Source organism: Pseudonaja textilis, chromosome 6 (assembly GCF_049901715.1).
Source record: "Pseudonaja textilis isolate UNSWEBS1 chromosome 6, rPseTex1.2, whole genome shotgun sequence".
Classification (NCBI taxonomy): Eukaryota; Metazoa; Chordata; class Lepidosauria; order Squamata; family Elapidae; genus Pseudonaja; species Pseudonaja textilis.
Window position 1 is genome coordinate 2,224,523 of NC_141995.1, and position 25,809 is coordinate 2,250,331.

Sequence of the window (25,809 nt, forward strand, 5' to 3'; positions counted from 1 at the left end):
TCTATACTTGGGAATGGTTAGAGTGTAAAAATAGGAAGCCACCCTCGGTCCGTAATTTTTAAATTGGCTGAAGATCAGAGGGAAGCAAGTTTTGTTAGCTCTGGCTGGTAGGTAATGCAAGTCAATGTCCACAAGCCGTTGAACTACCCTAAATTGGGCGTCCTTGAGGCCATAATCTCCCAGGGCATCCCCCGTAAGAAAATATTTTTTTTTCAATATAACATTTTATTGAATAAATGGTTTAAAAACATTGGACGTAGTGAAATCGTTCTGAGATCTTTTTGTCATTTTATGATGTATAATATATATCTTACATTTATACATGTTGTATCTTTATACATTTAATTTGTAATATGTAATTATAACCGATTATGGCGGATGATATAATGAAGGAAAATTAAAAAAGAATTCTTTTGTGGAAAAATTAAGGGTTTTAGCACCTGGGCCAGAGATTTCTTCAAATGTTTGGTCAATTTTCTTGAAAGTAAAACTAAAAAATAAAATGGAAACACTCAATATAGTTGATCTGCAATCAAGAAGAGTTCTTTAATTTCCTACTTAAGATATTAAAGATAAGTCCACGACTTATAACAACTGAGGCCAAAATTTTTATTGTTAAGCAAAAGAGGAGGAGACTGGACAGTCATTCGTCTGAAATGGTAGAAGGGGTCCCAAAACTTGGCCCCTTTAAGACTTGTGCACTTCAACTCCCAGAATTCTCCAGCCACGTGAGTCACACGGTCGATAAGTGAAGCTTTGCTGGCTGGAGAATTCTGGGAGCTGAAGTCCACAAGTCTTAAAGGGGCCAAGTTTGGAGACCTCCGATATAAGGTCTGCTTGAGCAGGGGGGCTGGACTAGAAGACCTCCGAGGTCCCTTGCAGTCCTATTTTTGGGGGATTGATTTGATTAAGGCAGAAATTGGCAAAGTGAGTTTCGCCCTATTTGACAACTTCCCTTGCCGCATTTGTTAAGTGAAATCACTGCCATCGTTCAGCCAGTAACCCGGTTGTTAAGTGAATCTGACTTCTCCATTGACTTTGCTTGTCAGAAGCTCACAAAAGGTGACACACACACCCCTCCCACGACCCCGGGACACTGCAGCTGTCATCAATGTCACTTTTTTTTCAGTGCCGTAGGAACTTCGAACGGTCATTGAACGAACCTTTGTAAGTCGAGGACTTTCTTTATTTGCCTGCATGAGCCGCCTTTTTAATCTGCTTTTCATTTGGGACGTGTGCATGCCGTCAACTCATAAAAAATTCCTCTGCCTGTTTTAGTAGTTGGAAGAGCAGCGCAGGAGTTGGAAAGCGAAAATACATTCCAACTCTTCCCTTTAAAAGATTGTAACTAAACTACCAGAGTTTTTCCCGGGGAATGCATTTAATTGGAGAATCTGATTGATGACCCAGCCGGGGTGGGAGGGAGGAAACAGGGTCCCAGGGGGCTGTCAATGACGTAGGTCACAGTTGGCCTCATCCAGGGCAGGGCCAGTAGATTGACTTTAATGAATGAATCCTTGGAAGTTTTTTGAAGTTTGGCTCGAGAATCGTGATTTCATCAGAGCGATTGCTGGAATCCTGACACATGGGGGCTGTTTTAGTCCTTCTAGTTCGGGTGGTCTCCTTCGCCGCCGAGAAATTTGGGGGACGAAAATGGGCATTTCCCCCCCCCACGGAAGCTAACTTCGAGCCCCTTCACTCCTTCTCCCTGTAACTTGTTGAGCTGTATAATTAGCTTCTTTCTCTTTCTTTCTTTCTTTCTTTCTTTCTTTCTTTCTTTCTTTCTTTCTTTCTTTCTTTCTTTCTTTCCATCCTTTGTTTCCCTTTCTTTCTTCTTCTCTCTTTTTTCTTTCTGTCTTTTTCTTTCATTCCTTTTCTTTCTTTCTCTTTCTTTCTCTTCCTTCCTTCCTCCCTTTCTTCCTTTCTTCCATCCTGTTTCCTTCCTTCCTTTCTTTCTTTCTTTCTTTCTTTCTTTCTTTCTTTCTTTCTTTCTTTCTTTCTTTCTTTCTTTCTTTCTTTCTTTCTTTCTTTCTTTCTTTCTTTCTCTCCCTGCTGTGCAAAGTGTGGGTTCCAGCTGGGATCTGTGCCGGATTTGACCTTGAGGCTAACAATCTGGTTGTGCTCCTTGAATGAGCGCGCCTCCCCGTGAGCCAGTTCCTTGCAAGTAAACATGTGTTTTTCTTTTCTTTCTTTTCTTTTCTTTTTTAATTTGCCACTTCCTGGCTTGCCTTTGCAAATAAATGATGTTGGTGACAAAAAAAAAAGAGGGGGAGAGAGAAGCTGGAGAACTGGCATTTGGGGGGGGCTGAATATAAAACAGTTTCACGGACGGGAATGCTAATTTTTTTAAAAAAAGCAACAGGTATCTGCGGGAGCTTTTCCCTAGGAAGGGAACCTCCTTCGTGACTTACCTGTGGGGATCATCCATGGGGAATTATAAGGTTTTTTGTTTTTTCCCTCCCCTGCTTCTTTGCTTTCTCTGGAAAACCGGCTGTCGGGATTCTGGCACTGAACCCCGTTTAAATCCCGAGTCTTGAGCCAAACTTCCAAAACTTCAAAAGGATTGATTGGGAGTCATTGCTTGGGTGTAGCCCGCTCTGAGCCACATCATTCATTCCTTGTCACCCTTGATCCTGGTTTCCCCCACCACCACCTCCTGGGTGGATCCTAATTCCTGTTCTCCAGTGAGACCCATCCATGCCCAGAGTCATCAGTTGTTCTGACTAAGGCTTCATAGACTGGAACTACGCACACGCTTATTTAAAAAAAAAAACCAAGATTTATTCTATTGCAACGCTGGGAATTATTTTCATTCCCAGCCGGTAATGAACCTCAAACAGTCTCCCGAGATAAGCACCCCCTTTTCTTTTCTGTGAAGCGCTGCCAATAACAGAAGTATCAAATGAACTAGGAAAAAAAAAAAAACTAACCGAAGTGCAAAGAGCTTCCAGGATGACTCGGAACCGATCAAACGACTTTGCTTCCTGCAAAGGTTTTGTCATCTTGGCCTGACCTTTATATCTTAGGGGAGGGCCAATCACCTCCCAGACTTACTCCCGCGTCGCCCCTTCTGCTTCAGTTGCTCTCGCCTTCTAGCAGCTCTGTGCATACGCGCACTGGGAACAGGCTCCCTTTGTTCCTCTTCCTCGCTGCTGCCAGACTCCAAAGGCTCCGGGGGCAGCACCCCACTCCCAGATGGTCCTGGCCCCATCTCTGTATCGGACGCAGGACCCTCATCCGAGTCCTCTCCAGACTCCCAGACTGGTCCCCGTTCTTCCCCACTGTCCGATTCCACTGCCCTCCGCACAGTCTGCCGGCGAACCACACAATTTTGGTCACCCAGTTACTATCTTTGTAAACATTTACGGAATGCGCTTTCGGTTTGCAAGCTGCCCCACTGCTCCCCTCCCTCCCTTTCTGTTGGCAACTCTAAAAAGACCATAGAGATATTTGATGAGGTGACGCCAATATCCCGCCAACATTCAACAGCCCCCCCTGTATGGGAGGTGTGTACCTGTTTGCTGCACAAACACAAGGGGAGCTTCTGAAATTGGTGCGCAGGTAGTCCTTGACTTAACCACCGCAGCTGTGCCCGAGCCCCAAAGTTTCTGTTGCTAAGCGAGACGCTTTTCAACTGAGTTTTGCCCCTTTTTAACGCTCTTTCACGCCATGCTTGTTAAGTGAACCGCTGCAGCTGTTAAGTTAGTGGCATGTGGTTCATTTAGCGGACGGCAGTGGTTTGCTTAACCACCATGGCGGGAAAAAGTTGTAAAAACAGCGTGACTCTCCGAGCAGCCGCCTTGCTAACCAAGCAGAAATTCTGGATTCAATTACGTTCGTAAGGCGAGGACTGCCTGCGTTATGCCTTTCCCAGGAGCTGTACCTCTTCATGTTGGGGTGCTGCTGAAATGGCGACGCCCAGAGAACGCACAACACACATAACATGGACCCACACAGGCATACACACCCCATTATGAGTTTGAGTTACCCAGAGTAAATTTGCATTTCTTGGAGGTAGATACCGCATCCTGTTTTCTGACTGATGTGAAAACTTGGGTTTGTTTGTGGGTCCAGGAAATAAAACATCCCCAAGACACGGTGTTGTGTTGCAGCTGATTGTAGGCTTAAAGCTTGAGGTTAACTGCGTTCGGTTCTTGGGGGATACTGGATTTTGTGTATGTGTGTTGTATTCTGCGTTGTCCTTAGCCATGATTGGCTTGCCTCTCTCCCAGAAAATGTTAATTATGGTTATCCCCAACAGCAAGGGAGGTTCAAAACTCCCTGTTTTCATCGTATTACCATAATTTGGCCATGGGTACCTGGTTTCTAAGTTGAAAATTGTAGCTGCAACTTCTGGTGGCCTCTTTGGTTTTGGAAAAGCCCTTGCCTTCTAACGACACCACAAACACAATTTGGTTTTTGCAAAAGAACAACTGTTTTTGTGTCGTTCTTGGACTGCAGTAGTGAGTAGATGAGCATACTTTTGATTAGGGATACAAAACCGCTAGAAAATCACTTCGGGATAATAAATGAAATTCTTAATTATGTTATCAAGACGATGATGATGATGATGTGTGAAATTATTCTGGAAGTTGAGATCCAGAGGTTTTTCTCCCCTCTTTGGAGATAACTGGTCCTTTTTTAAAAAAAAGAAAACCTTTGCCTTTGATCATTTCTTATTTTTAACATTCGTGGTTTTGTCCTCATTTCCCGGTGGCTGAATAAAGTGCATCCTAAGGATTTTCCCAGTCTTCCATTCAATAAAATAACAGAATGAGGCTCTGGATCTCTTTAGAAACTGCTAGATGTTTGGGAAACGGGCACAAAGCTGTAAAAAGAACAGATTGGAAGGCAGAAGGGGCTGTTAGATAAAACCCCGAACTAATTTGGAGGTGAGAGAACAGGGGAGACGAAGAGGGAAGAAGAAAGGAAGAGAACCGATAGGAGCAAATGGGTTGCCTTTTTGTTTTCAGATATTTATACCTTTTGCTAAAATTTGATTTGTCTTTGCAAGTTGCTTTCTGAGGGAAGGAAGGGAAGGAAGGAAGGAAGGAGAACACAACTGAATAAAGAGAGAGGGAGGGAAGAAAGGAAAAGAGACAGAGGAAGAAAGAAGGAAGGAAGGAAGGAAAAGAGAAAGGCAGAAAGAGTCAGAGAAAGATGGGGAAGAAAGGAAAGGAGGAAGGGAAGAAAATAGACTTATCACTGAATAATGTGCTTTTTCGAAGCTGGGACCTTGGAGAGACCATTTTTGAACGATGTTCTCTTGTTTAGTTGACTCTGTGTTCCAAATTCTCCAGGGTCCCAAACTGGAAAAATTGTCTAAAAATATATAATGCAGATCTAACTTGGTTTACCTAACCTCATTTTCCTCAAAGTGACCCACAACTTGTCCTTTTTCTGAGGCTGGAAAAGAGAAATGAATATAAAGGAGCACATCGAATTGAGTGTGCTGTACAGGCAGTCCTCGACTTACGACAGTTCATTTAGTGACCTTTCAAAGTTACAACATTACTGAAAAAGTGACATGACCATTTTTCACACAACCGTTCCATAGTCCTCCTAGTCACGTGATCAGAATTCAGAGGCTTGGCAACTGGCATGTTTTATGCCTGTTGCAGTGTCCGGAGATCACGTTTTGCAATCTTGTGACAAACAAAATCCATGTTTCTCTCTCTCTGTCTCTCTCTCTCTTTCTTTCTCTTTCTGTCTCTGTCTGTCTGTCTCTATCTGTCGTTCCCTCTCTGTCTCTCTCTCTCTTCCTGTCTGTCTGTCTTCCTCTCTCTGTCTCTCCCTCTCTCTCTTTCTCCCCCTCTCCCCCTCTGTCTGTCTGTCTGTCTCTCTCACTCTCTCGCTCTGCCTGTCTCTGTCTCTCTCTTTCTCTCCCTCTCTCCCTGTCTCTCTCTCCCTGTCCCTCTGTCTCCCTCTCTGCCTGTCTTTCTTTCTCTTTCTGTCTGTTTGTCTGTCTCTCTCTCTCTCTGTCTCTCTTTCTCCCTCTCTGTCTCTCTCTCCCTGTCTCTCTCTCTATTCCTGTCTCTCCCTCCCTCTCTCTTTCCCTCTCTCTCCCCTCTGTCTGTCTCTCTCTCTCTCTCTCACACACACACACACACACACTCACACACTCTCTCTCTGTTCCCCCCTCCCCTTTTTGTGTGTTCAGAATTGTGTCATTCAGACAAGGGCCCTGCCCTACCGCAAGGCGCACTGCGAAAGTTTCAGCCGTGGCTCCTCACCACTCAACAGACCGGGAAGGCAGATGGGGAGTGGGAACAGGGAGAAACGGCTGGCTTGACGTCCCCCCATTTGTGCCTTCATGGGTGACACATTTCATCACGAGTCAGCAAGCTCTCCTTCCCCCGCAAATAATGCCTTCCAGTTACTGGCTTGTGGTAAACTCTCTCTCTCTCTCTGTGTATGGTGTGTGCATGGTGTGTGTGTATGGTGTGTGTTTCCTTGCTCCCTGCTCCCCCCCGCACACACACACAACTTGTATTTCCTTGCCGGTGTGTACTGCTTTGTCACCGTGGGGCTGACGCACGGATGGGCAGGAGGAACTGCAAGATTTTTCCCGCTCGTTGGATTGAGCTGTGGCCCTGCGGTTGTAGCACACACAAACACACACCCAGAGAAGTCCCTTCACACAAAGAAAGAAAGAAAGAAAGAAGGAAGGAAGGAAGACCCTGCAGAAACTTTTCTTGTTTTTCTCGGCGCCGTTTTCAGAAAGCTTTGAGGCTCAAATTCGCAGCAGTCATAGGAAGTAGGTGTGAGAAAAAGTCAGTGGATATTCAGCATTCCTTTATATATTTGATTTATATCTCACCTTTATTATATTTTTTAATCAAGGCAGTGGATTTCCTCCTCCCTCCTCCTATTTTCCATAGAACAACAATCCTATCAGGTAGGTTAGTCTCGAAAGAAAAGAAAAGAAAGAAAGAAAGAAAGAAAGAAAGAAAGAAAGAAAGAAAGAAAGAAAGAAAGAAAGAAAGAAAGAAAGAAAAAGAAACCACAAGACTGGGCTAAAGCCACCCAACTGGCTTTCATGCCTAAGACGGCACTAGAACTCACAATCTCCTGGTGATTGGCCCAAAGTTACCCAGCTGGGTTTTTGGCTAAGGCTGGGACTAGAACTCACAATCTTCTTGTTACTAGCCTGGTGCCTTAACCACCAAACCAAACTGCCATGTCTAACCAGACTTCATTTCAGGTCCCCCAAATTTTCCAGTTTGGGGGTCTTAAAAAGGACTAGAACTAAGGTACAATCCAATAATTCCCAATCCGGATCTCAATTAGTTTTACAACAAATGAGGTATTCTGTTTAGTTTGTTGTTTTGGGGACACGGTGCAAAGCAAGTATTTTTCCCTCCCTACATTGTAGAATTTCTTTCTCTGTCTGTCTCTTTCTCTCTCTCTCTCTTTCTCTCTCTCTTTTTTTTGCCCTAGAAGGACTAGTTCAACTTTTCCTTCAGGATTTTTGTTGCTAGGAAGGAAAAGAAAAAAAAATATCTGAAGCCGCTCAAAAGAATACAAAATGAAGGCATATTTAAATGGTCTCTTTTCACCTCCAATAGGGGACATGGTGGCTCAGTGGCTAAGACGCTGAGCTTGTCGATCAGAAAGGTCGGCAGTTCGAAGGTTCGAATCCCCAGTGCCGCGTCATGGAATGAGCTCCCATTCCTTGTCCCAGCTTCTGCCAACCTAGAAGTTCGAAAGCATGTAAAAAAATGCAAGTAGAAAAATAGGGACCCCTTTGGCGGGGAGGTAACAGCGTTCCGTGCGCCTTCGGCGTTTCGTCTTGCCGGCCACACGACCACGGAGACGTCTCTGGACAGCGCTGGCTCTTCTTCGACTTTGTGATGGAGATGAGCACCGTCTCCTAGAGCCGGGGACAACTAGCCCGGATGTGCCAGGCGGATCTTTACCTTTACTTTTTCACTTCAAGCCTGGAAAAGTTGGAATTGTCATTCTGCAAGGAGGAGCAAGGTGGGAGCAGGGAGCCCTTCTCACAAGCTGAAATGTAATCTTACTAACTGGGATGCGGCCAGGGCTCTGCGGTTCACAGGAAGTTTGCCTAGTGGACTCCCTGGGCCTGAAAGGTTCTTTCCCTCATGTGTTTTTCATTAACGGACGAGCAGTAAGCCCCGCTCTGTACTTTCCTTACCTGCAAAGCATTTCCATCCTATTCCTTCTCATCAGAGGGTTAACTTTCCCTGTAGCAAAAGCACATTTTTGATGTGCCCGTAAAACACTGGCCTTGTAAAACGCTTGTAAAAAGTGTTAATACCACTTTATTAACACCTTGGTAAAGCCACAGCTGCTGCTACTACTGCATTCCAGTTATGACCACTGCAGTTTGCGGCAACCAAAAGTGTGAAGAATGGTCCATTGTAACATTGAACAGTCACTAAATGAACTGATATAAGTCGATGACTACCTGTAATATTAGATTTGCATTTAACATGCTGTGTCAAACCCATGAATTATGACATAGCTAATAAACCACAATTAAAGCACAGACACACACACACACACACACACACCCCTTGGTTTTCATGAGATGTGAATACACTTTAGTGAACTCCGTGGCTCATCATAATCAGTTCTGACTTTGAATGTTTTGCTAAGAGACCAGTCATAAATCAAGGACTACTTATATATTTCTCTCCAAAATACTTATTTTTTTAACTAAGGGTTGAAATGAGGGGTTTTTGGTGGTCTCTGAGCCTGGTTGTTTTCTTGCAGAGGTTTTATTACGAAAACTAGGTAACATCAGTGCTTGATGATGTTACCTAGTTGGGTAATGAAGCCCAACCAGTTTTGATTGCCATGATGTAAAAAAGATGTTGAGGCTCTAGAAAAAGTGCAGAGAAGAGCAACCAGGATGATGAGGGGACTGGAGACTAAAACATGTGAAGAAAGGTTGCAGGAACTGGGCCTGGCTGGTCTAGGGAAGAGAAGGACCAGGGGAGACCGGAGAGCAGTCTTCCAATCTCTCAGGGGCTGCCCCAAAGAAGAGGGAGTCAAGCTATTCTCCAAAGCCCCTGAAGGCAGGACAAGAAACAATGGGTGGAAACTAATCAAGGAGAGAAGCAACTTAGAACTAAGGAAAAAAATTCCTGACAGTGAGAACAGTTAATCAGTGAAAAAAAATGCAAGTTTTTAAGAAGGGATTGGACAGCCCTTTGTCTGAAATGGTCTAGGGCAGGGCCTCCCAAACCTGGCAACTTTTAAGACTTGTGGACTTCAACTCCCAGAATTCTCCAGCCAGCTCTGCTGGGAGTTGAAGTCTACAAGTCGTAAAGTTGCCAAGTTTGCAGATCCCCGGTCTAGGATTTCCTGCCTAAGTAGGGGGTTGGACTAGAACAGCGGCCGCCAACCGGTGGGCCGTGAGAACATTTTGGTGGGCTGCAGAGAAATCTCACCCACAGAGCATCCCCCCCCAAGCAATTAATCCAGGCTGCGCAGAAACACAAGGCTGCGTCGCTCACATGGCCCGCAGGAACCCTCCCCGCCCACTTACTCCTTACCTGGCAAACTTGTCTGCTAAGTTGCTATTTTCTCTTTTTCCGACCATCATCTCTTCTGCTGTGCTAGGAGATTTAGATTAGCCAGGAAGCAGAAAACGGATGGATTTCTTGCTTTCTAGCTAGTCTTTAGATCTTGAGCTCTGCTTTTAAGCAGAGCGAACCTCCCTTAGGACTGAAGGTTCTCTTATTCAGTGCAGACTCACCGCAAGCAAATTTTATGTGACAGACTGAGCTAGCCGATGGCAGATAGATAGATCACTGAATGATTCTGTGAGCAATTCAATCTGCCTGCCTGCTTTGCCTGATTTTGGGTAAAAGTTGCTCTTTTTTTAAATAAAAAAATGCAATATTTACATACATGGTGTGTTGTGAGTTAATTTTGTGAGTTTGCGTGCTAGCAAATTTGATGAGTTTGCTTGCAAGCAAATTTTATGTGACAGACTGAGCTAGCCGATGGCAGATAGATAAATCTCTGAATGATTCTGTGATTCTGTGAGCAACTCAAATCTGCCTGCCTGCTTTGCCTGATTTTGGGGAAAAGTTGCTCTTTTTTTAAATAAAAATGCAATATTTATAATAATATTTATAATAATATTTACATACAAGCCATGCCCAGCCAGTCACATGACCACCAAGCCACACCCACAAATTAGACCACGCCCACAGAACCGGCTAGTAGTCCCTGGGATCTAAAATTATGAGTTTGGTGGTCACTGAGGTCCAAAAGGTTGGCGACCCCTGGACTAGATGACCTCCAAGGTCCCTTCCAACTCTTATTCTATCTACAAAGAAAGCATCTGCAAGAAAACCACCAAGCTCAGAGATCACCAAGGATCCCTTCCTCCTCCTCCTCCTCCTCCTCCTCCTCCTCTTCCCTGCAAACCTCACTCCTTTCTAGCACTGATGATGTTATCTAGTTAGGTCATGAAACATTTGCAAGAAAACCACCAAGCTCAGAGATCACCAAGGATCCCTTCCTCCTCATTTGCAAAACCCTCCTCCTCCTCCTCCTCCTCCTCCTCCTGTGCCAAACCTCACTCCTTTCTAGCACTGATGATGCTATCTAGTTAGGTCATGAAACATTTGCAAGGAAAGCCACTCAGCTCAGAGAGCACCACGGTTCAACCCTGAGCTACCAATATTCTTCTTTATTGATACCATCTCAGTTCCCATAAGTCGCACGTGCAAGGAAAGGATAAGGAGAGCGATCCTTACGAGACAAGCAATTGGCTGAAGGAGCTTAAGCAGCAATGAATTGATGACTCTTCCTTGGAGAATTTGCAGCTTCCTTCCTCCCTTCAGGCGGGCGAACCAGCCTAGTTCCTCCCCTCTTAATTCCGTTTGGTCTAAAATTGCTGACCTTTCCTTTCAATCTGCCTCCTTAATTAAGGGTGATAGGGAGCCATTTCACCCCGCAAAGCAAAGCCCAGGGACTCGCGTTCATCCTTTCTCGTCTCATTTATTTTTTTTCCCTTCGGCTCCCTAAAAAAGAGACGCTTCCTTGCTTGGTTTATCAACCGAGGAAAAAATGCACTTCCTTGAAGTAGGGTAGGAGAAGCACGTAAGAGTTGCCTCATTTTGGAGAGGATGTGGGTGGTTCATTCAAGGAGAGAGACAATAACGGTTAAAAGAAATCGGCACCTTTTTTAAAAAAAAATAAAAAAAAGTCGGTCTCTCGAGATAAACAGATGTCAGATCTGAGCGGAGCAATCTTGAAAAGTGCAAATGAGTTTTCCAAGGTAAGAAAGAGGAAAACTTACCCTTGGCTTTCGCAGAAAGGAGAATCGGGAAATAGCCCATGGTTGGTAAGTTGGATTTTTGGCTTTTTAAATTGTGTCACTTCTTATTTCCTTTTTATTTTTACTTTCAAGATGTCGAAAGGTAGGATCGCTAGAGTCAGTCGTGAGTTCGTGTCCTATTTCTGTTCATCTCTTGAAATGTAGAAGGGCTGCCCAGCTATCTAGAATGAATTCATGATTCAACAAACACACCGTATTTCTAACTAGCGGGGTACCCGTGCTTCGTTACGAAACTCTGTGATCGGGCAAGTTTTTGGGGAGGAAAATAAGGGGGGGAAGGAAATCTGCCTCTGCCTACCAGCCTCCATCGGTATTCATCTGGCTAGCGTCCTGTCAGTGTGTGAGGAAAGTTGAGGGCTGTTTGGAAACTGAAACAGTATTTGCTGTGCGAGCAAGAAGGAGACAGCAAGGAGCCTGGGTGTGGCTTAGCTCAACTGTTCTATACTCAAGCTGCTTGGTGCTGCTGTGAAACTGAAACTCCTCTGCTTGTGTTTTGCATTTGGAATAGATTTCAGGTGGGGAGGGGGGAGTAGAACTCCTTAGCAGAATAATAATAATAGTAGTAGTAGTAGTAGTAATAATAATAATAATAATAATAATAGTAGTAGTAGTAGTAGTAGTAGTAATAATAGTAGTAATAGTAGTAATAATGGAAATACTCTAAATGTTCTGATGGTCATTTTGAAAAATCCTTTCTTAGTGAGCCCCTAGAAGCCAAGAGGAACATACGGGCCCAATTTCAAGTTCCTGGGCCTTATGGTTCTGGAGATTGTGTGATGACGCATGAGTGGTATTTCACTTTTAGAGAGAGAGATTACGCCGGTATGAACCTGTTGCACGTTGCACCGGCCCTGCAAGTCTTTCATATTAAACCTAATTGTGGTGTGATGTTGCACTCAGAAGCCTGACAGCCTACGAATAAAAGCTATTTTTCAGCCTATTCGTTCGGCTGGCTGGTGATGTTGAAAGACTCAGGGTTTTTCCTCCCTCGCCCTTGGAAATCCAGGGTCGAGAAGGCTTCTCGATCTGATCTTCGCCTTTGACTTTCCCACGGTCCCTTCTGGATGTTGGGGGGAAAATGCGCCGCGTGGTTTTTGAGAGGATCCCTCTTTTCCATTAACTTCCACCACCGCTGTAACTTTAAATTGAAGCCTCTGCAGGCAAGGCAGGAAGTGCCTTTGGGTTTGACAGGTGGGTAGTAGCCCTTGGGACTTGTGAACAACCACAATAACAGCTAAACAACTTTCAGCTGCCTCGGCACATCCGTAGAAAGACCAACAGCTCGCTGGTTCGTGGTTTTGGGGGCAGGCTTGAGCCTTCCAAACCGTTTCTGAAAACTCCCTTGGCTGTGCAAAAGTGCAAACTTTGATGTCAGAACATGTTTGATTAAACGGTGCGCGCGCGTGATGTTGTGTCCACTTTTTTTTAGCAGCTTAAGCCAGGGCTCCCCAAACGTGGCCGCTTTTAAGACTTGTGGACTTCAACTCCCTGGATTCTCCAGCCGCATGAGTCACACGGTCGTTAAGTGAAGCTTTGCTGGCTGGAGAATTCTGGGAGTTGAAGTCCACAAGTCTTAAAAGTGGCCACGTTTGGAGACCTCTGATATAAGGTCTCCTCCTTGAGCAGGTGGATGGACTAGAAGACCTCCGAGGTCCCTTCCGGTCCTATTTTTTTTTCATTGATTTGATTAAGGGAGAAATTTGCAACTGGGAGTTGAAGTCAGTAAGTCTTAAAAGTGGCCACGTTTGGAGACCTCTGGCTTAAGTAATTCAGGTCGTCCAATCAGAGCTGAGCGCAAAATTTCCGTTGCTAATCGAGACAGTCGTGAAGTAAGGTGTTTTTTTTTGGTCCCGTTTTTACAACCTTTCTTGCCACGGCGGTTCAGTGAATCGCTGCCGTTGTTAAGCGAGGAACCCGGTTGTTAAATGAACCTGGCTTCCTTCCCTCTGGAGTTTGCTGATCAGAAGGCCGCAAATGGGGATGGCGTGACCCCGGGACATGAATACGACTCGGTTGCCAAGGTTGTCTGAATTTGGATCGTCTGACCACAGAGACGCCGCAGTGGTCATAAGTGTGAAAAACGGTCACAAGTCACTTTTTCAGTGCCCTTGGAGCTTCGAAGAGTCACTATTTTAGCACATTTTTATCAATGGGCCCAAGGGGTACCTGGATCCTAGTTTTACTCCAAGCACCTTCATGCTGTCCTGTGCAGGCTGCAATCTCTAATCTCTGCGAGTCTGCTAAACAAAACTCCACACTGGCAACAGGAAGAGCATCCGGCCAGTAAACAATCTGGTAGATCCATTCAGTTGCCCAGACTCCACCTGCAAGGGATTATGGGGGTCATTAGATGATGATGATGATTGAAGGGGGGGGGGGAACCCCTTTCTTTGCAGCTGAGATTGGCAGAATGACGGGGACAGCGAGGACCTTAATCCAGTTCAGAATCCAAATGATTTTATTGTCATTCGGAGTTGGCTTTGCTTCACATGAGCAGTGACATCGAGAATTGGCTTTGTTTGAATTCTAAGAGCAACTCTGTTAATCCCACCTTTCTAATCGACCGTGAACCCAACTTGTTAATTCAACGGAAATGAATATTTCTGCTCCTCTTGTACAAGCAAGGAAGGAAAAAGGGGCAGAGAAGCTATAAAGGTTTGAAATAAGATGTAAAGAAACAGGGTTTATTTAGAGATAATGGGTAAAAATATAGCTAAAAAAGAGATTCTGCAAAAGTACATAAGATTGTATTATTGTATTTGTATTTGAAATAATGTTAGAAAATTGGAACATTATCTGATTATAAAATGGGATAAAATATTAAAAGGAACGTGTAAAGATTTGTGGTTTAAGATGTAAGATGTTTGAGATGTTTAAGATTTAAATGAATATTAATTTTAACCATAGAGTTTAATTGCTATGGATTATTGTTTTAGTTATATTATGAACTTATTATTTTTTCTTGTTTTAAAATATAGTACGTAGCTTTAGAATGTACTAAGCAGAATCTGGATGAAAATTATGTATTACTTGAAGTGTTAAATTTAGGGGAAAGATATAAAGGCGTCATATTTTGTGTTAATGAGAAAAGATAATAGATAGTTGAAACAGAACAGATATAAGTATATTGATTTAAACTGAGTACTAGAACTTTTTTATCATCATCGTTGGACTGCCTTCTTTGGCTAAACAAAAGGAACATGCTTATCATCTTGTACTTATTGGGCTGCTTCTTCTGAGGTTCATGGGTTACTTCCAGTCATGAAATTGAAGTATAACAGACCGCCAAATACATTTGTCACCCGAGTCCATAACGGGAGGGATTTGAGCAAGAAATAGTTCTTTTTTGGCGGGGTGGGGATGTCCTTCTAGTACTGGCATTAATAATGTGAAAATCAGGTTGTTGGTGTTTCCTTGGGAGAGGTTGCAGTTCCGAAGAGGAGTTGCCAACGTCACTGGCTAGCAAATGGAATTCCAATCATATTTATTTATTTCCTCAGTACAGAAAAGTGCAAATGAACAGGGCTGATGGATTTGGGGTCAAGAATAAACTTGGATCCTATCAAACTTACATTTGTCGGACACCTTGTCAGGAGTGAAAGAACTGATGCTCCCGTGAAGGTTCAATTTCACTACTTTATTGCTAAAAGCCTACGCGAAGGAATCTTCTCAACTCATGGTTAGCACAGAGGTCTCCAAACTTGGCAACTTTAAGACTTGCATAGCTGGCTGGAGAATTCTGGAAGTTGAAGTCCACAAGTCTTAAAGTTGCTGTTGTGGTTTGCCAACAGCAGGTACGGACGGCTGAGGTCTCAGAGAGCAAGGTCTCAGATGAGGGGCCTGCGTGGGATGCCGGGATGGGGCCAGGACCCTCAGGGAGTGGACTGCTGCCTTCGGAGCGTGTGGAGGCTGGCAGCAGTGAGGAAGAGCACCCCGAGGAGCCTGTGCCCAGGTCACACGCGCGCAGGGCTGCTCGAAGGAAAGAGCAGCTGCAGTAGCACGGGCGACTCTCCCTCTCTCTCTCCCTCCCTCTCTCTCCCTCTTCCCTCCCTCCCTCCTCCTTCTCCCTCCTCTCCCCTCCCTCTCTCCCCCTCTCTCTCCCTCCCTCTCTCCTCTCTCTCTCCCTCCCTTCCCCTCCCTCTCTCTCCCTCTTTCCCCTCCCTCCCTCTCTCTCTCCCTCCCTCTCTCTTCCTCCCTCTCTCCCTCCCTCTCCTCTCTCTTTCCCTCCTTCCTTCTCTCCCTCCCTCTCTCTCTCTCTTTCCCTCCTTCCTTCTCTCCCTCCCTCTCTCTCTCTCTCTTTCCCTCCTTCCTTCTCTCCCTCCCTCTCTCTCTCTCTCTCCCTCCTTCTCTCCCTCCCTCCCCCTCTCCCTCCGTCCCCTTTCTCCCTCCCCTCTCTCCCCTCCTTCCCTCCCTCCTCCCCCTCTCTCTCCTCCCTCTCTCTCTCAAATTGGCACCCTATAATGATTCCTTCCCGCCGTTGGCTGCCAGCTTCACCATTGGCAACAGCACCTAAAACACCGAGTAAGTGGACAGCGCTAGTAAAAAGCCCAATGAGAAGGGGTGTGTGTGTGTGTGTGTCGCTTCTGTTCCTCCTAAAATGACACCCAAACAACAATCACACTTCCCCCCATTCTCAGCCCTTGCGTAAAACATCCCCTCATTTCCTGGGTCCTTTTTCCTAGGGCGCCTTGCAATGATTGATGGGCGGTGGAATCCTTTTCTTGCTCAACCACCATCGTGCTAACCCGGTTTCCTTCCGGTTTGGGCTTTTCATTTGGGGTCTGCGCGCTGCCTTGGGTTGCATTATCGGCACGCGTTGGGCTTCTTGGCTTCTCTTGGAATACACCAGTTCTGATTTTGACATACAATAAGTGCCAGATATCCACAAGGGAGGCAAGACATAAGAATTTATTTGTCATTACACTCGCAAGCGGGTGCAACGAAATGTGGTGCTCTTCCACAAGTCAAACTGGACAACACCATTGAAAGAAAAATAAAATTAAACACAACAGACCATACAATAATCTCTATACAATTTTAAAATGTAGCTTGCAATGATTTTGGTACGAAATAATCAACTTTCCAGGGCTGTAAGAGCCCGGCTTATGAAATAATTGCTCATCTCAGATGGATCAGGGTATGTGAGTCTTTTCTCTTTGAAAAGTGACGTCCAGGGGCTCCTTAGCCTAGAGCCGAATCTCTTCAACTTGGCAACTTTATGAGGGGTGGACTTCAACTCCCAGAATCCCCCAAACTCGGTTGGTTGTGTTGGACATCTGAGGACCAGGTGGGTGGGCGTGGCCAGGTGGGCGTGACACGGGACCCGTGTCGGGGGCGGCCGTGGTAGCCATGTGCTAAGGCAGGATTTCCCTGAGACCCTTCTGCATTCTTCTTATAATCTCCTTTTATTCTTCCTTCCTTCCTTCTTTCCTTCCTTCCCTTCTTTTTCCTTCCCTCTTCCTTCTCCTTTCTTCTTCCTTCCTTCGCCTCTTTCCTTCTTTTTCCTTCCTTGCTCTCTTCCCATCTTCCCTTCTTTTTCTTTGTCTTTCCTCTTTCCCTTCCTCCTTCCTTTCCTCCTTCCTTCCTTCCTTCCTTCCTTCCTTCCTTTCCTCCTTCCTTCCCCTCTTTCCTTCTTTTTCTTTCCTCGCTCTCTTCCCATCTTCCCTTCTTTTTCTTTGTCTTTCCTCTTTCCCTTTCTCCTTTCCTTCCTTCCTTCCTTCCTTCCTTCCTTCTTTCCTTCTTTTTCCTTCCTCGCTCTCTTCCCATCTTCCCTTCTTTTTCTTGGCATGACACCTGCCATGATTCACGCAACAACTGTGGCAAGAAAGTGAGGCAAAGCTCACTTGACAAATGTCTCACTTAACAACCAAAATTGTGGTCGTAAATCAAGGAATTACCTCTATTTTGCTGAGCAGCGTTAGGTTCTTGTATATAGGATCTCCCCAACTTTGGGTTTTAAAGTTTTTAAAAAGGCATTTTTGCTTAGGGGATCCCTTCCCCCCAAAATGTATAAATTGGAAAGCGGGCATATGCCAGTGATTTGCCATGTTGTTTTTATGGGAAGCTGCTTTTTAAATTGTGGGTGAAATTATGTGCAGAGTGCAAATGAGACCAAAACAGCCTGTCCCACTTAAGGGAAAGGGAGATTAAAGGGCATATAAATTGAGGTCGTAAGAAAATGAATAAATTATAGGCCAGGCAGGCTCTGGATAACCTAATCATTTCCTTAGATTTCCTTTGCACGACAATATCTGGGCTGGCCAGCTGTCTCTGAAGGACTGCAACACAACCTTATTATCCCTTCGAAGTGGAAGCCTTTTTAAAAATATTGCAGCAGTGATTTTTCTAAAAATTAAATGCCCACACAAGTTGAGCTCAAGGCGATGTCTCTCAAAGAAACGAGAGTGCTAAATACTTCAAGGTGCTAAATACCTGCCGTTGATGTGAAAAATATTAATTGCAGGTTTTGTTCATTATCAGAAATGTCTAAACAGACTTCATATTAGAGGCTGCTGTTAAAAAAACAAGAGCCTGGGGAAATCTGTGGTGAGGCTTTGTAAGGTTAGTGTAAAAGTTATACACAAAGATAGCGTGTACACGTTTTTCTCCCTTCTCTCCCTCCCTCCCCCCCACCTTCCTTCATTTCTTCCTTCCCTCTATTTTTCCTTCCTTCCCTCCCCTCCCTCCCTCCTCCCCTTTCTCCTTTCCATTCCTCCCTTCCCTCCCTTCTTTCCTTCCTTCCTTCCTTCCTTCCTTCCTTCCTTCCTTCCTTCCTTCCTTCCTTCCTTCCTTCCTTCCTTCCCTTAAAGCAAGGGTCTTCAAACGTGGCAAATTGAAGACTTGTGGACTTCAATTCCCAGAATTCCTGAGCTAACATGGACTGGAGGAGGAATCCTGGGAGTTGAAGTCCACAAGTCTTAAAGCTGTCAAGTTTGAAGACCCCTGCCTTAAAGAATACAGAATAATAGACTTGGAAGGGACCTTAGAGGTCTTCTAGTCCAGCCCCCTGCTCAAGCAGGAGATCCTATGCCATTTCAGACAAGCAGTTGTCTGATCTCTTCTTAAAAGCCTCCGATGACCAAGCACCCACGACTTCTGCTGGCAAGCAGTTCCATTGGTTAATTGTCCTCACAATTAGGAAGTTTCTCCTTAATTCCAGGTTGCTTCTCTCCTTGATCCGTTTCCATCCGTTGTTTCTTGTCCTGCCTTCAGGGGCTTTGGAGAAGAGGTTGACCCTCCCCTCTTCTTCATGGCAGCCCCTCAAAGATCGGAAGGCTGCTATCCTGTCCTCTTCTCTAGACTGGCCAAGCCCAGTTCTTGCAACTGTTCTTTATATGTTTTAGTTTCCAGGCCTTTCATCTTCCCAGTTGCTCTTCTCTGCACTTTTTCTAAGTCTCAACCTCTTTTTTTTTGCAATATGGTGACCAAAACTGGACGCGGTTATTCCAGGTGTGGCCTTAACTCTGAAGTTTTTATAAAGCGATGCAAATACTTCTCATGAACTTGACTCTGTCCCTCTGTTTATGCAACCAGGGATGGCATTAACTTTTCTGGCTGCCGCCACACACCCCTGGCTCGTGTTTAAGGGATCGTCCGTTAGGCCTCCAAGATCCCTTGCACGGTTATTTCAAGAGCCTCGGTGGCACAGTGGTTAAAGTGCAGTACTGCAGGGTATTTCTCCTGACTGTTGGCCGCCTGCAGTTTGGCAGTTCGAATCTCACCAGGCTCAAGGTGGACTTAGCCTTCCATCCTTCAGAGGATTCAGATTGTTGGGGGCCAAAGGATGACTCTGTAAACCACTTAAAGAGGGCTGTAAAGCACTACAAAGTGATATATAAGTCTAAGTGCTATTGCTATTCCTTCCTTCCTTCCTTCCTTCCTCCCTCCCTCCCTCCCTCCCTTCCTTCCTTCCTTCTTTCCTTCCTCTCTTAATCCCCTTTCTCATTCTTTGTCCTGCTGGCGCAGTGGTTAGAATGCCGTATTGCAGGCTAATCTGCCCACTGCTGGCAGTTCGATCCTGACTGGCTCCAGGGTGACTCAGCCATCCGTCCTTCCGAGGTCGGTATAATGAGGACCCAGATTGCTGGGGGGGCAAGAGGCTGACTGTAAACTGCTGCAAAGCACTGTGAAGTGGCATATAAGTCTAATTGCTATTGTTATTGCTATCTGTTTATCTACATAGCTAGCTAGCTACTGTATACAGAATCTTATCCTATCCCATCTTATCTTATCCTGTTCTTATTCTCTTATTCTATTCTTATTCCATATTGTACCTTATCTATCTATCCACCTGAGCCCTGGGTGGCACAATGGTTAGAATGCCGTATTGCAGGCTAATTCTGCCGACTGCCGGCAGTTCAATCCTGACTGGCTCAAGGTTGACTCAGCCACCCGTCCTTCCAAGGTGGGTAAAATGAGGACTCAGATTGTTGGGGGCAAGAGGCTGACTCTGTAAACCGCTTAGAGAGGGCTGTGAAGCGGTATATAAGTCTTAAGTGCCCTTCCTTCCTTCCTTCCTTCCTTCCTTCCTTCCTTCCTTCCTTCCCTTTCTCCTTCTCCTTCCTTGTGGTGCAGTGGTTAGAATGTAAATATTTCAGGCTGATTCTGCCGACTGCCGGCAGTTCAATCCTGACTGGCTCATGGTTGACTCAGCCTTCCGTCGTTCCAAGGTGGGTAAAATGAGGACCCAGATTGTTGGGGTCAAGAGGCTGGCTCTGTAAACTGCTTAGAGAGGGCAAGAAATCCCTGTGAAGCGGTAGATCAGTCTAAGTGCTATTGCTATTTGAGCCAGGTTTTGCCTAATTTGTCCCTTGTACATTTTGGGTTTTCCCACCTAAGTGTAAAACCTTCCTTCCCTCCCCCCCACCTTCTTCTTTTTGTGTGCTTTCATTGCGGCAGAACCGCCAAAGTAAAACCAAATTTTGCTCTTTTTATTTGCAGTCCTACTGATTTGAAGGTTCGACTTCCTCGGAATTCTCCTCCAGAGAGAGACTGTGCCAAGAATACGGGGTAAGCAGATCAGACGCTAAGACTTGTCGCTCTTCCCACATTTCTGCAACCCGGTGCAACCCGGTGATTCCCAAACTGCTGAAAAAGTGTAGTAGCTCAGTAATAAAAGATGTGCACGTCTGTTATTACGTTTTGGCTTCCTTGTTTTTAAATGGCTTTATTTAATTCCGTGTCTGTGGCTACTCATCTCACCAAGTGACTGTGGGCAGCGAACAGGTTTCCAAGTACGAACATTTCATTATAATAGTAATAAAATTATTATTTCATTTAAAAAAAAAAAAAGGAATGAAAAAGGATATAGGAGTTTTTCTGTCTTCTGTCTGCCTGCCGGCCTCGCAGGAACATTCGTGATTTTAAAACGCTTGTTCTCCGAAGGGACACATTGTTCAGCGGATCAAATGAAACGAAGCCCATTTGAACAGGAAGTCAGTCCTGAGATGAATCCGAGCTGTTTTTTCTTCCAGGAAATGATCGAGGATGTAATAGGACCCATTAGCGCAACCGTACGTCCTTGGTTGAGCTCTCCTTGACAAGGAGGAAGGCTGCCACAGAGTTTCAGGAAGACGTAATTTTGAAATCTTGGAGAAAAAAAGGGAAGATTGAGAGCCTGAGCCTTTTTTGGGGGGGTGTTCCTTGGACCAAACAGTCTCCCACTGGGATTTTTCTGTCGGTCGAAGCGTTTTGAGTATGAATGTCAATTGAAACCGTTAAACGGGGGTTTCCCAACTTTGGAGGCTGGAAGAAGGGTGGACTTCAACTCCCAGAATTCCCCAGCCAGCCTGTCCAGGCTGGCTGGGGAATTCTGGGAGTTGAAGTCCACCCTTCTTCCAGCCACCAAGGTTTGAGAAATTTTGCCCTAATACTGGGGTGTCAAACTTCACTGAGAGCCGTATCAGGGCTGTTGGTTGACCTTGTTGGTGGGGTGGGGGAACTGGGTGGGTGTGGCCAACGGGGTGGGTGTGGCTGACTGGCTAGGCATGGCCGCCTTGATACCACTCCCCAAATTGCTGGCGTGTTTCCTTTTCACACTGGGTAGACCAGGCCAAAGGGATGCAGGCTGGCCAGTGGTGGGATTGACATTTTTTTTTTTTACTACCAGTTCTGTGGGCGTGGCTTGGTGGGCGTGGCAGGGGAAGGATACTGCAAAACCCTCCTTCCATCCCCACCCCACTAACCTGCTTTCCAGCTCCGTTTTCCTGTGCAGGGCAACTAAAGAAGACCCAGACGATCAGGGGTGGGCGCGGCTTGGTGGGCGTGGTATGCCTTGGTGGGCGTGGCATGCATTGGTGGGCGTGGCAAGGGAAGGATACTGCAAGATCCCCCTTCCCTCCCCACCCCACTAACCTGCTTTCCAGCTCCGTTCTCCTGTGCAGGGCAACCAAAGGAAGACTCAGCCGATCAGCTGGGACTCAAAGGGAGGCAGAGAAGAGATGGGGGTTGGCGGGGCCAGTCCGAGGTGGGATTGGCCGGTTCTCCCAACTACTCCAAATTTCTGCTACCGGTTCTCGAGAACCGGTCCGAACCGGCTGAATATACCACCTCTGGCTCCAGTCCTTGTTTATTAGTCACTTGTATTTTGACACCTCTGCCCTAATAGATTACACGCAGTTCAGCAATTGCAGGTTTTTTTTTTTCCTTATTAATTTTCTTAATTAAAGGAGCCCAGGTGGCGCAGTGGTTAAGAGTGCAGTACTGCAGGCTCCTTCTGCTGACTGCCAGCTGCCTGAAATTTGGCAGCTCAAATCTCACCAGGCTCCAGGTTGACTCAGTCGTCCCTCCTTCCGAAGTGGGTCAAATGAGGAGCCAGATTGTCGGGGGAACAAGAGGCTGACTCTGTAAAACCGGTTAGAGAGGGCTGGGAAGCACTATAAAGTGGTATATAAGTCTAAGCCTGCGATGGCGAACCTGTGTCATGCGCGCCAGGGGTGGCACGCAGAGCCCTCTCAATGGGCTGCTCTTCTGGTTTCTGGTGCGCACATGCTCATCAGCCAGCTGGTTTTCGTGGGTGCTGGAGTGCCAGAAAATGGTTCAAAAAATGGCCTGAAAAACAGCTTGGAAAACAGCCCAAATGCCATTTTTCAGGCCAAAAATGGTCTGATAAACAGACCCCCCAAACAGCCAAAAAACAGCCCTGAAAAACAGGCCTGCATGCACCAGCCAGCTGGTCATCGTTTTCTGGCACACACATGAAGGCACACCGGCCAGTTTGGGCACTCAGTGCCGAAAAGGTTCGCCATCACTGGTCTAAGCTATTGCTACTGCTAATGCAAATGTGTTCATAAAAATGCAGCTTTTTTTTTGTTGCGTTTCCACTAAGAGGAAATGAAGACCTTCCTAAAGAAATTGATCTTGGATATACAAAAATTTTAAGGTCTGTTAAATAGGGTTGTCTCAGATGAATTGGAACCTTAAATATTAATATACATTATAGGATAAAGGTATGTATAGAGTGAGAAATTCTAGAGTTGGTTGTTAGCTTTAAACAAGTTTGATTTGATGTGGTAATGATTTATTAGGGGTAAAATACAATTAACTCTGGTATATGAACTTAATATAGAGAATAATATATAATACATAATACATAATATTTGATAACATTCTGTTGTATAGTATCTGATAACACTTTATTAAATTGGAATTTAACTTGCCTAAATGACAGATTGGGCCGAAGAAATAGATCTAAAATAACTTGGTGTGTAAGCTTAGCAAATAGACTTGTAATCACACTTAAAGGGCTATTACAGGAGTAGCAGCCACGGTTTAAATCTCATTGCGGCGATTGAAAATACTCCGTACTCTAGTTGCAGATAGTCCTTGACTTAACAATCATTCAGTAACCATTCAAAGTTAGAACGGCACTGAAAAAGACGACGTACGGTGGATTTTTCACACTTATTTCACGCCGTTGCAGCATCCCTGCGCTCACGTGATCAAAATTCGGGCTCAGCAATTCTGGTAGCTACAGAAAGACCTCGGCAGCCTTGGCTTTGTCTAAATCTGTCGTTCGCTGTCCCCAAATTGTTTAGGAATCGATCCAAAAGCAGTATGGGTGAAACAATAGCATTGGCTAGACCTTGTGCATCCATTACGGTTCAAAAAGAAATAAAACGCCAGTCATAGCCCCAAATAATTGGTTTTTAATGCAGGAGAGCATCTTCCTGTTATCCAGCACTTAAGTTTTTCTGTATGGGTTACTGTCCTGTGGTTTGTGATAGCAGCTACAAGTCCTGCTATAAGCATTTCAGGAGTACAGGTGTATCCACTGACTTTACGGCCACAACTGAGCTCAGATTTGATGTTCCTAAGTGAGCGTCGCCCCATTTTTACGTCCTTTCTATCATCTGCACCTCTATTAACTGTCTGGTTTGGTTCTCCTCCTCCCACGTGTGACTACATGAACGGGGCCTGGGAATTCCCAAGATTGTAAGACAGAGTGAAAAGATGTTGGCAAAAAACCCACTTTCAAAACAGCCAAGAAAACCGCGTGGATGATTCGCCCGCCGGGCGTCAAGTTCATCTCTCGTCGCCTTTTTTGTGTTTTTAATTGAAAATTGTGCTTGCGATACACGCCTAGATAAGACTTCCCTTCTGGCCAATTGAGGGGGCCTTGTCGAAACGGGTTTCTGCCCGTTCTCTTTGTCTCCATTTTGTTTGGGCGGGGGGCGGGGGGGGAATCGATCTAGGCAATAATTTATAGTGATGAATCAATCAGTGAGTCTGTCAGTCAATTATATTTATTGAGGTTGTCTTGTTTCTAAATTGGCCATCGTGAATTTTAGAGGGCATCCAAACGAACAGCTCCTTCTCATTATTAAGGGAGCCATTTTGGCCTCGTGGTTAAGGGGAGGGCCGAGAAACTAGGAGACGGTGAATTCTAGTCCTGACTTAGGCATGGAAGCCAACTGGGTGACTTTGGGCTTTGGACTTTGATTGGGAATTCTAGTCTTACCAAGCAGAAAAACCAATTGGGGACCTTCGGTCAATCACACAGGAGATGGTGAATTCTAGTCCTGACTTAGGCATGGAAGCCAACTGGGTGACTTTGGGCTTTGGACTTTGATTGGGAATTCTAGTCTTACCAAGCAGAAAAACCAATTGGGGACCTTCGGTCAATCACACAGGAGATGGTGAATTCTAGTCCCGCCTTAGGAATGATAGATGGCTGGGTGACTTTTGGCCAATTACCAGGAGACGGTGAGTTCTAGTGCCATCTTAAGGATGATAGCCAACTGGGTGACTTTGGACCAATCACCCGGAGATGGTCAGTTCTAGTCCTGCCTTAGGCACGAAAGCCGGCTGGGTGTCTTTGGGTCAAATTTATGACATTCATATCTGTTGTGGCTCCGGGCTTGGATTCAGCTCCTGTGACTGATATGAGTTCAAGTGAGGAGGTCATGGCAGAAAAATATGAGCCGGCCTGGCTTAGTGATTGGACTGATAACCAGGATGAGGAGATGGACGTGACAAAGGACGACAGACCTGATGTATTAGAATTGTCAGGACCTTTGACCTCCTCTGGTTCCTTCTCTGATCAACAGCCGGGAATGGCTGACAGGGAAGTTTTGAGAGAGTCTTCTAGTGGAGATGAGAACTTGGAAAATTTGTGGTTAAATGTAAAAAATAGAAGACGGTTGAAAAGGCAAAATCAGCTGGAGCGAAGGAGGAGAGCGAGTCAGTAAATTAGCAGCTTGCCTCAATGAGTATAAAAGGACACAGCTGGGCTGGTACATTTTGCCAGGAACAAAATGACTATTTGAGTGAGGACGTTACAGCAAAGAGCTCTGAGACTGGAGATTTATTGCCAGGACTGGTTTGCCGGACAGAGTAAAGATTTATGCTGTGGATTGAGATTTCTGCCAGCCGTTACCTTGTAAGACTTCTTTCCGTTTGATTTAATTGTGAAACGGCTGCTGTCTGTTTTGTTCGTTTGAATTTTGAAGGGGAGTCATAACACATATCCATTTTGCCAATTATTGTGACCAGCAAAAGTTGCTCATAGTTGGTTTGCATTGCTTTTCTTTAGGATATGGATCATGGCTACAACCAATTTAAGTTGTACCTGTAACAGGACATTTTACACACTCTCTCTCTTGACACCTGCTAAGTTAAGGATCTAAAATGCAGGGATCTGTTACAGCGATCAGTAGTCTATCTTCGTTCCTGCACAAGGTATAACAAAAGTAGGATTCCAAGTAATAATATTTAACGGCTATCAAGTGTTCAAAAGGATAGGCTGGTTATGCCGAGACTAACAGTCATGTCTGACAAGCTTTCTGGAATACGAGGAAATGTTTATGCTTCTGAGCTATGTTTATATAATTCAGGGGTAGCAAATAAAAACCAGAAACAGAATATATGCTTAATAAAAGATTTGATTTAATTTATTTTTATTTTAAAAAGTACAAGGCATATATCCCTTAAAAAATTAGTTCAAGTTCATGCTTTTCAGATGAACAAGAGGTATGAATTTGAGCGGA

The 25,809-nt window shown here is 45.1% G+C and overlaps 1 protein-coding gene across 3 annotated transcripts in view; it reads left to right on the plus strand.

Moving 5' to 3' along the window:
- Positions 1-25,809, plus strand: part of PTPRA (protein tyrosine phosphatase receptor type A) — a 127,218-nt gene that overhangs the window by 23,732 nt on the left and 77,677 nt on the right. For 2 of the 3 annotated variants that reach the window (XM_087935668.1, XM_087935669.1), the window contains exon 2: positions 20,264-20,332. The gene's annotated coding sequence lies outside the window, so the exon portion shown is untranslated. Of the gene's footprint in view, positions 1-11,211; positions 11,330-20,263; positions 20,333-25,809 lie in introns of those variants that run through there. The other variant, XM_087935670.1, reaches the window with a different exon arrangement.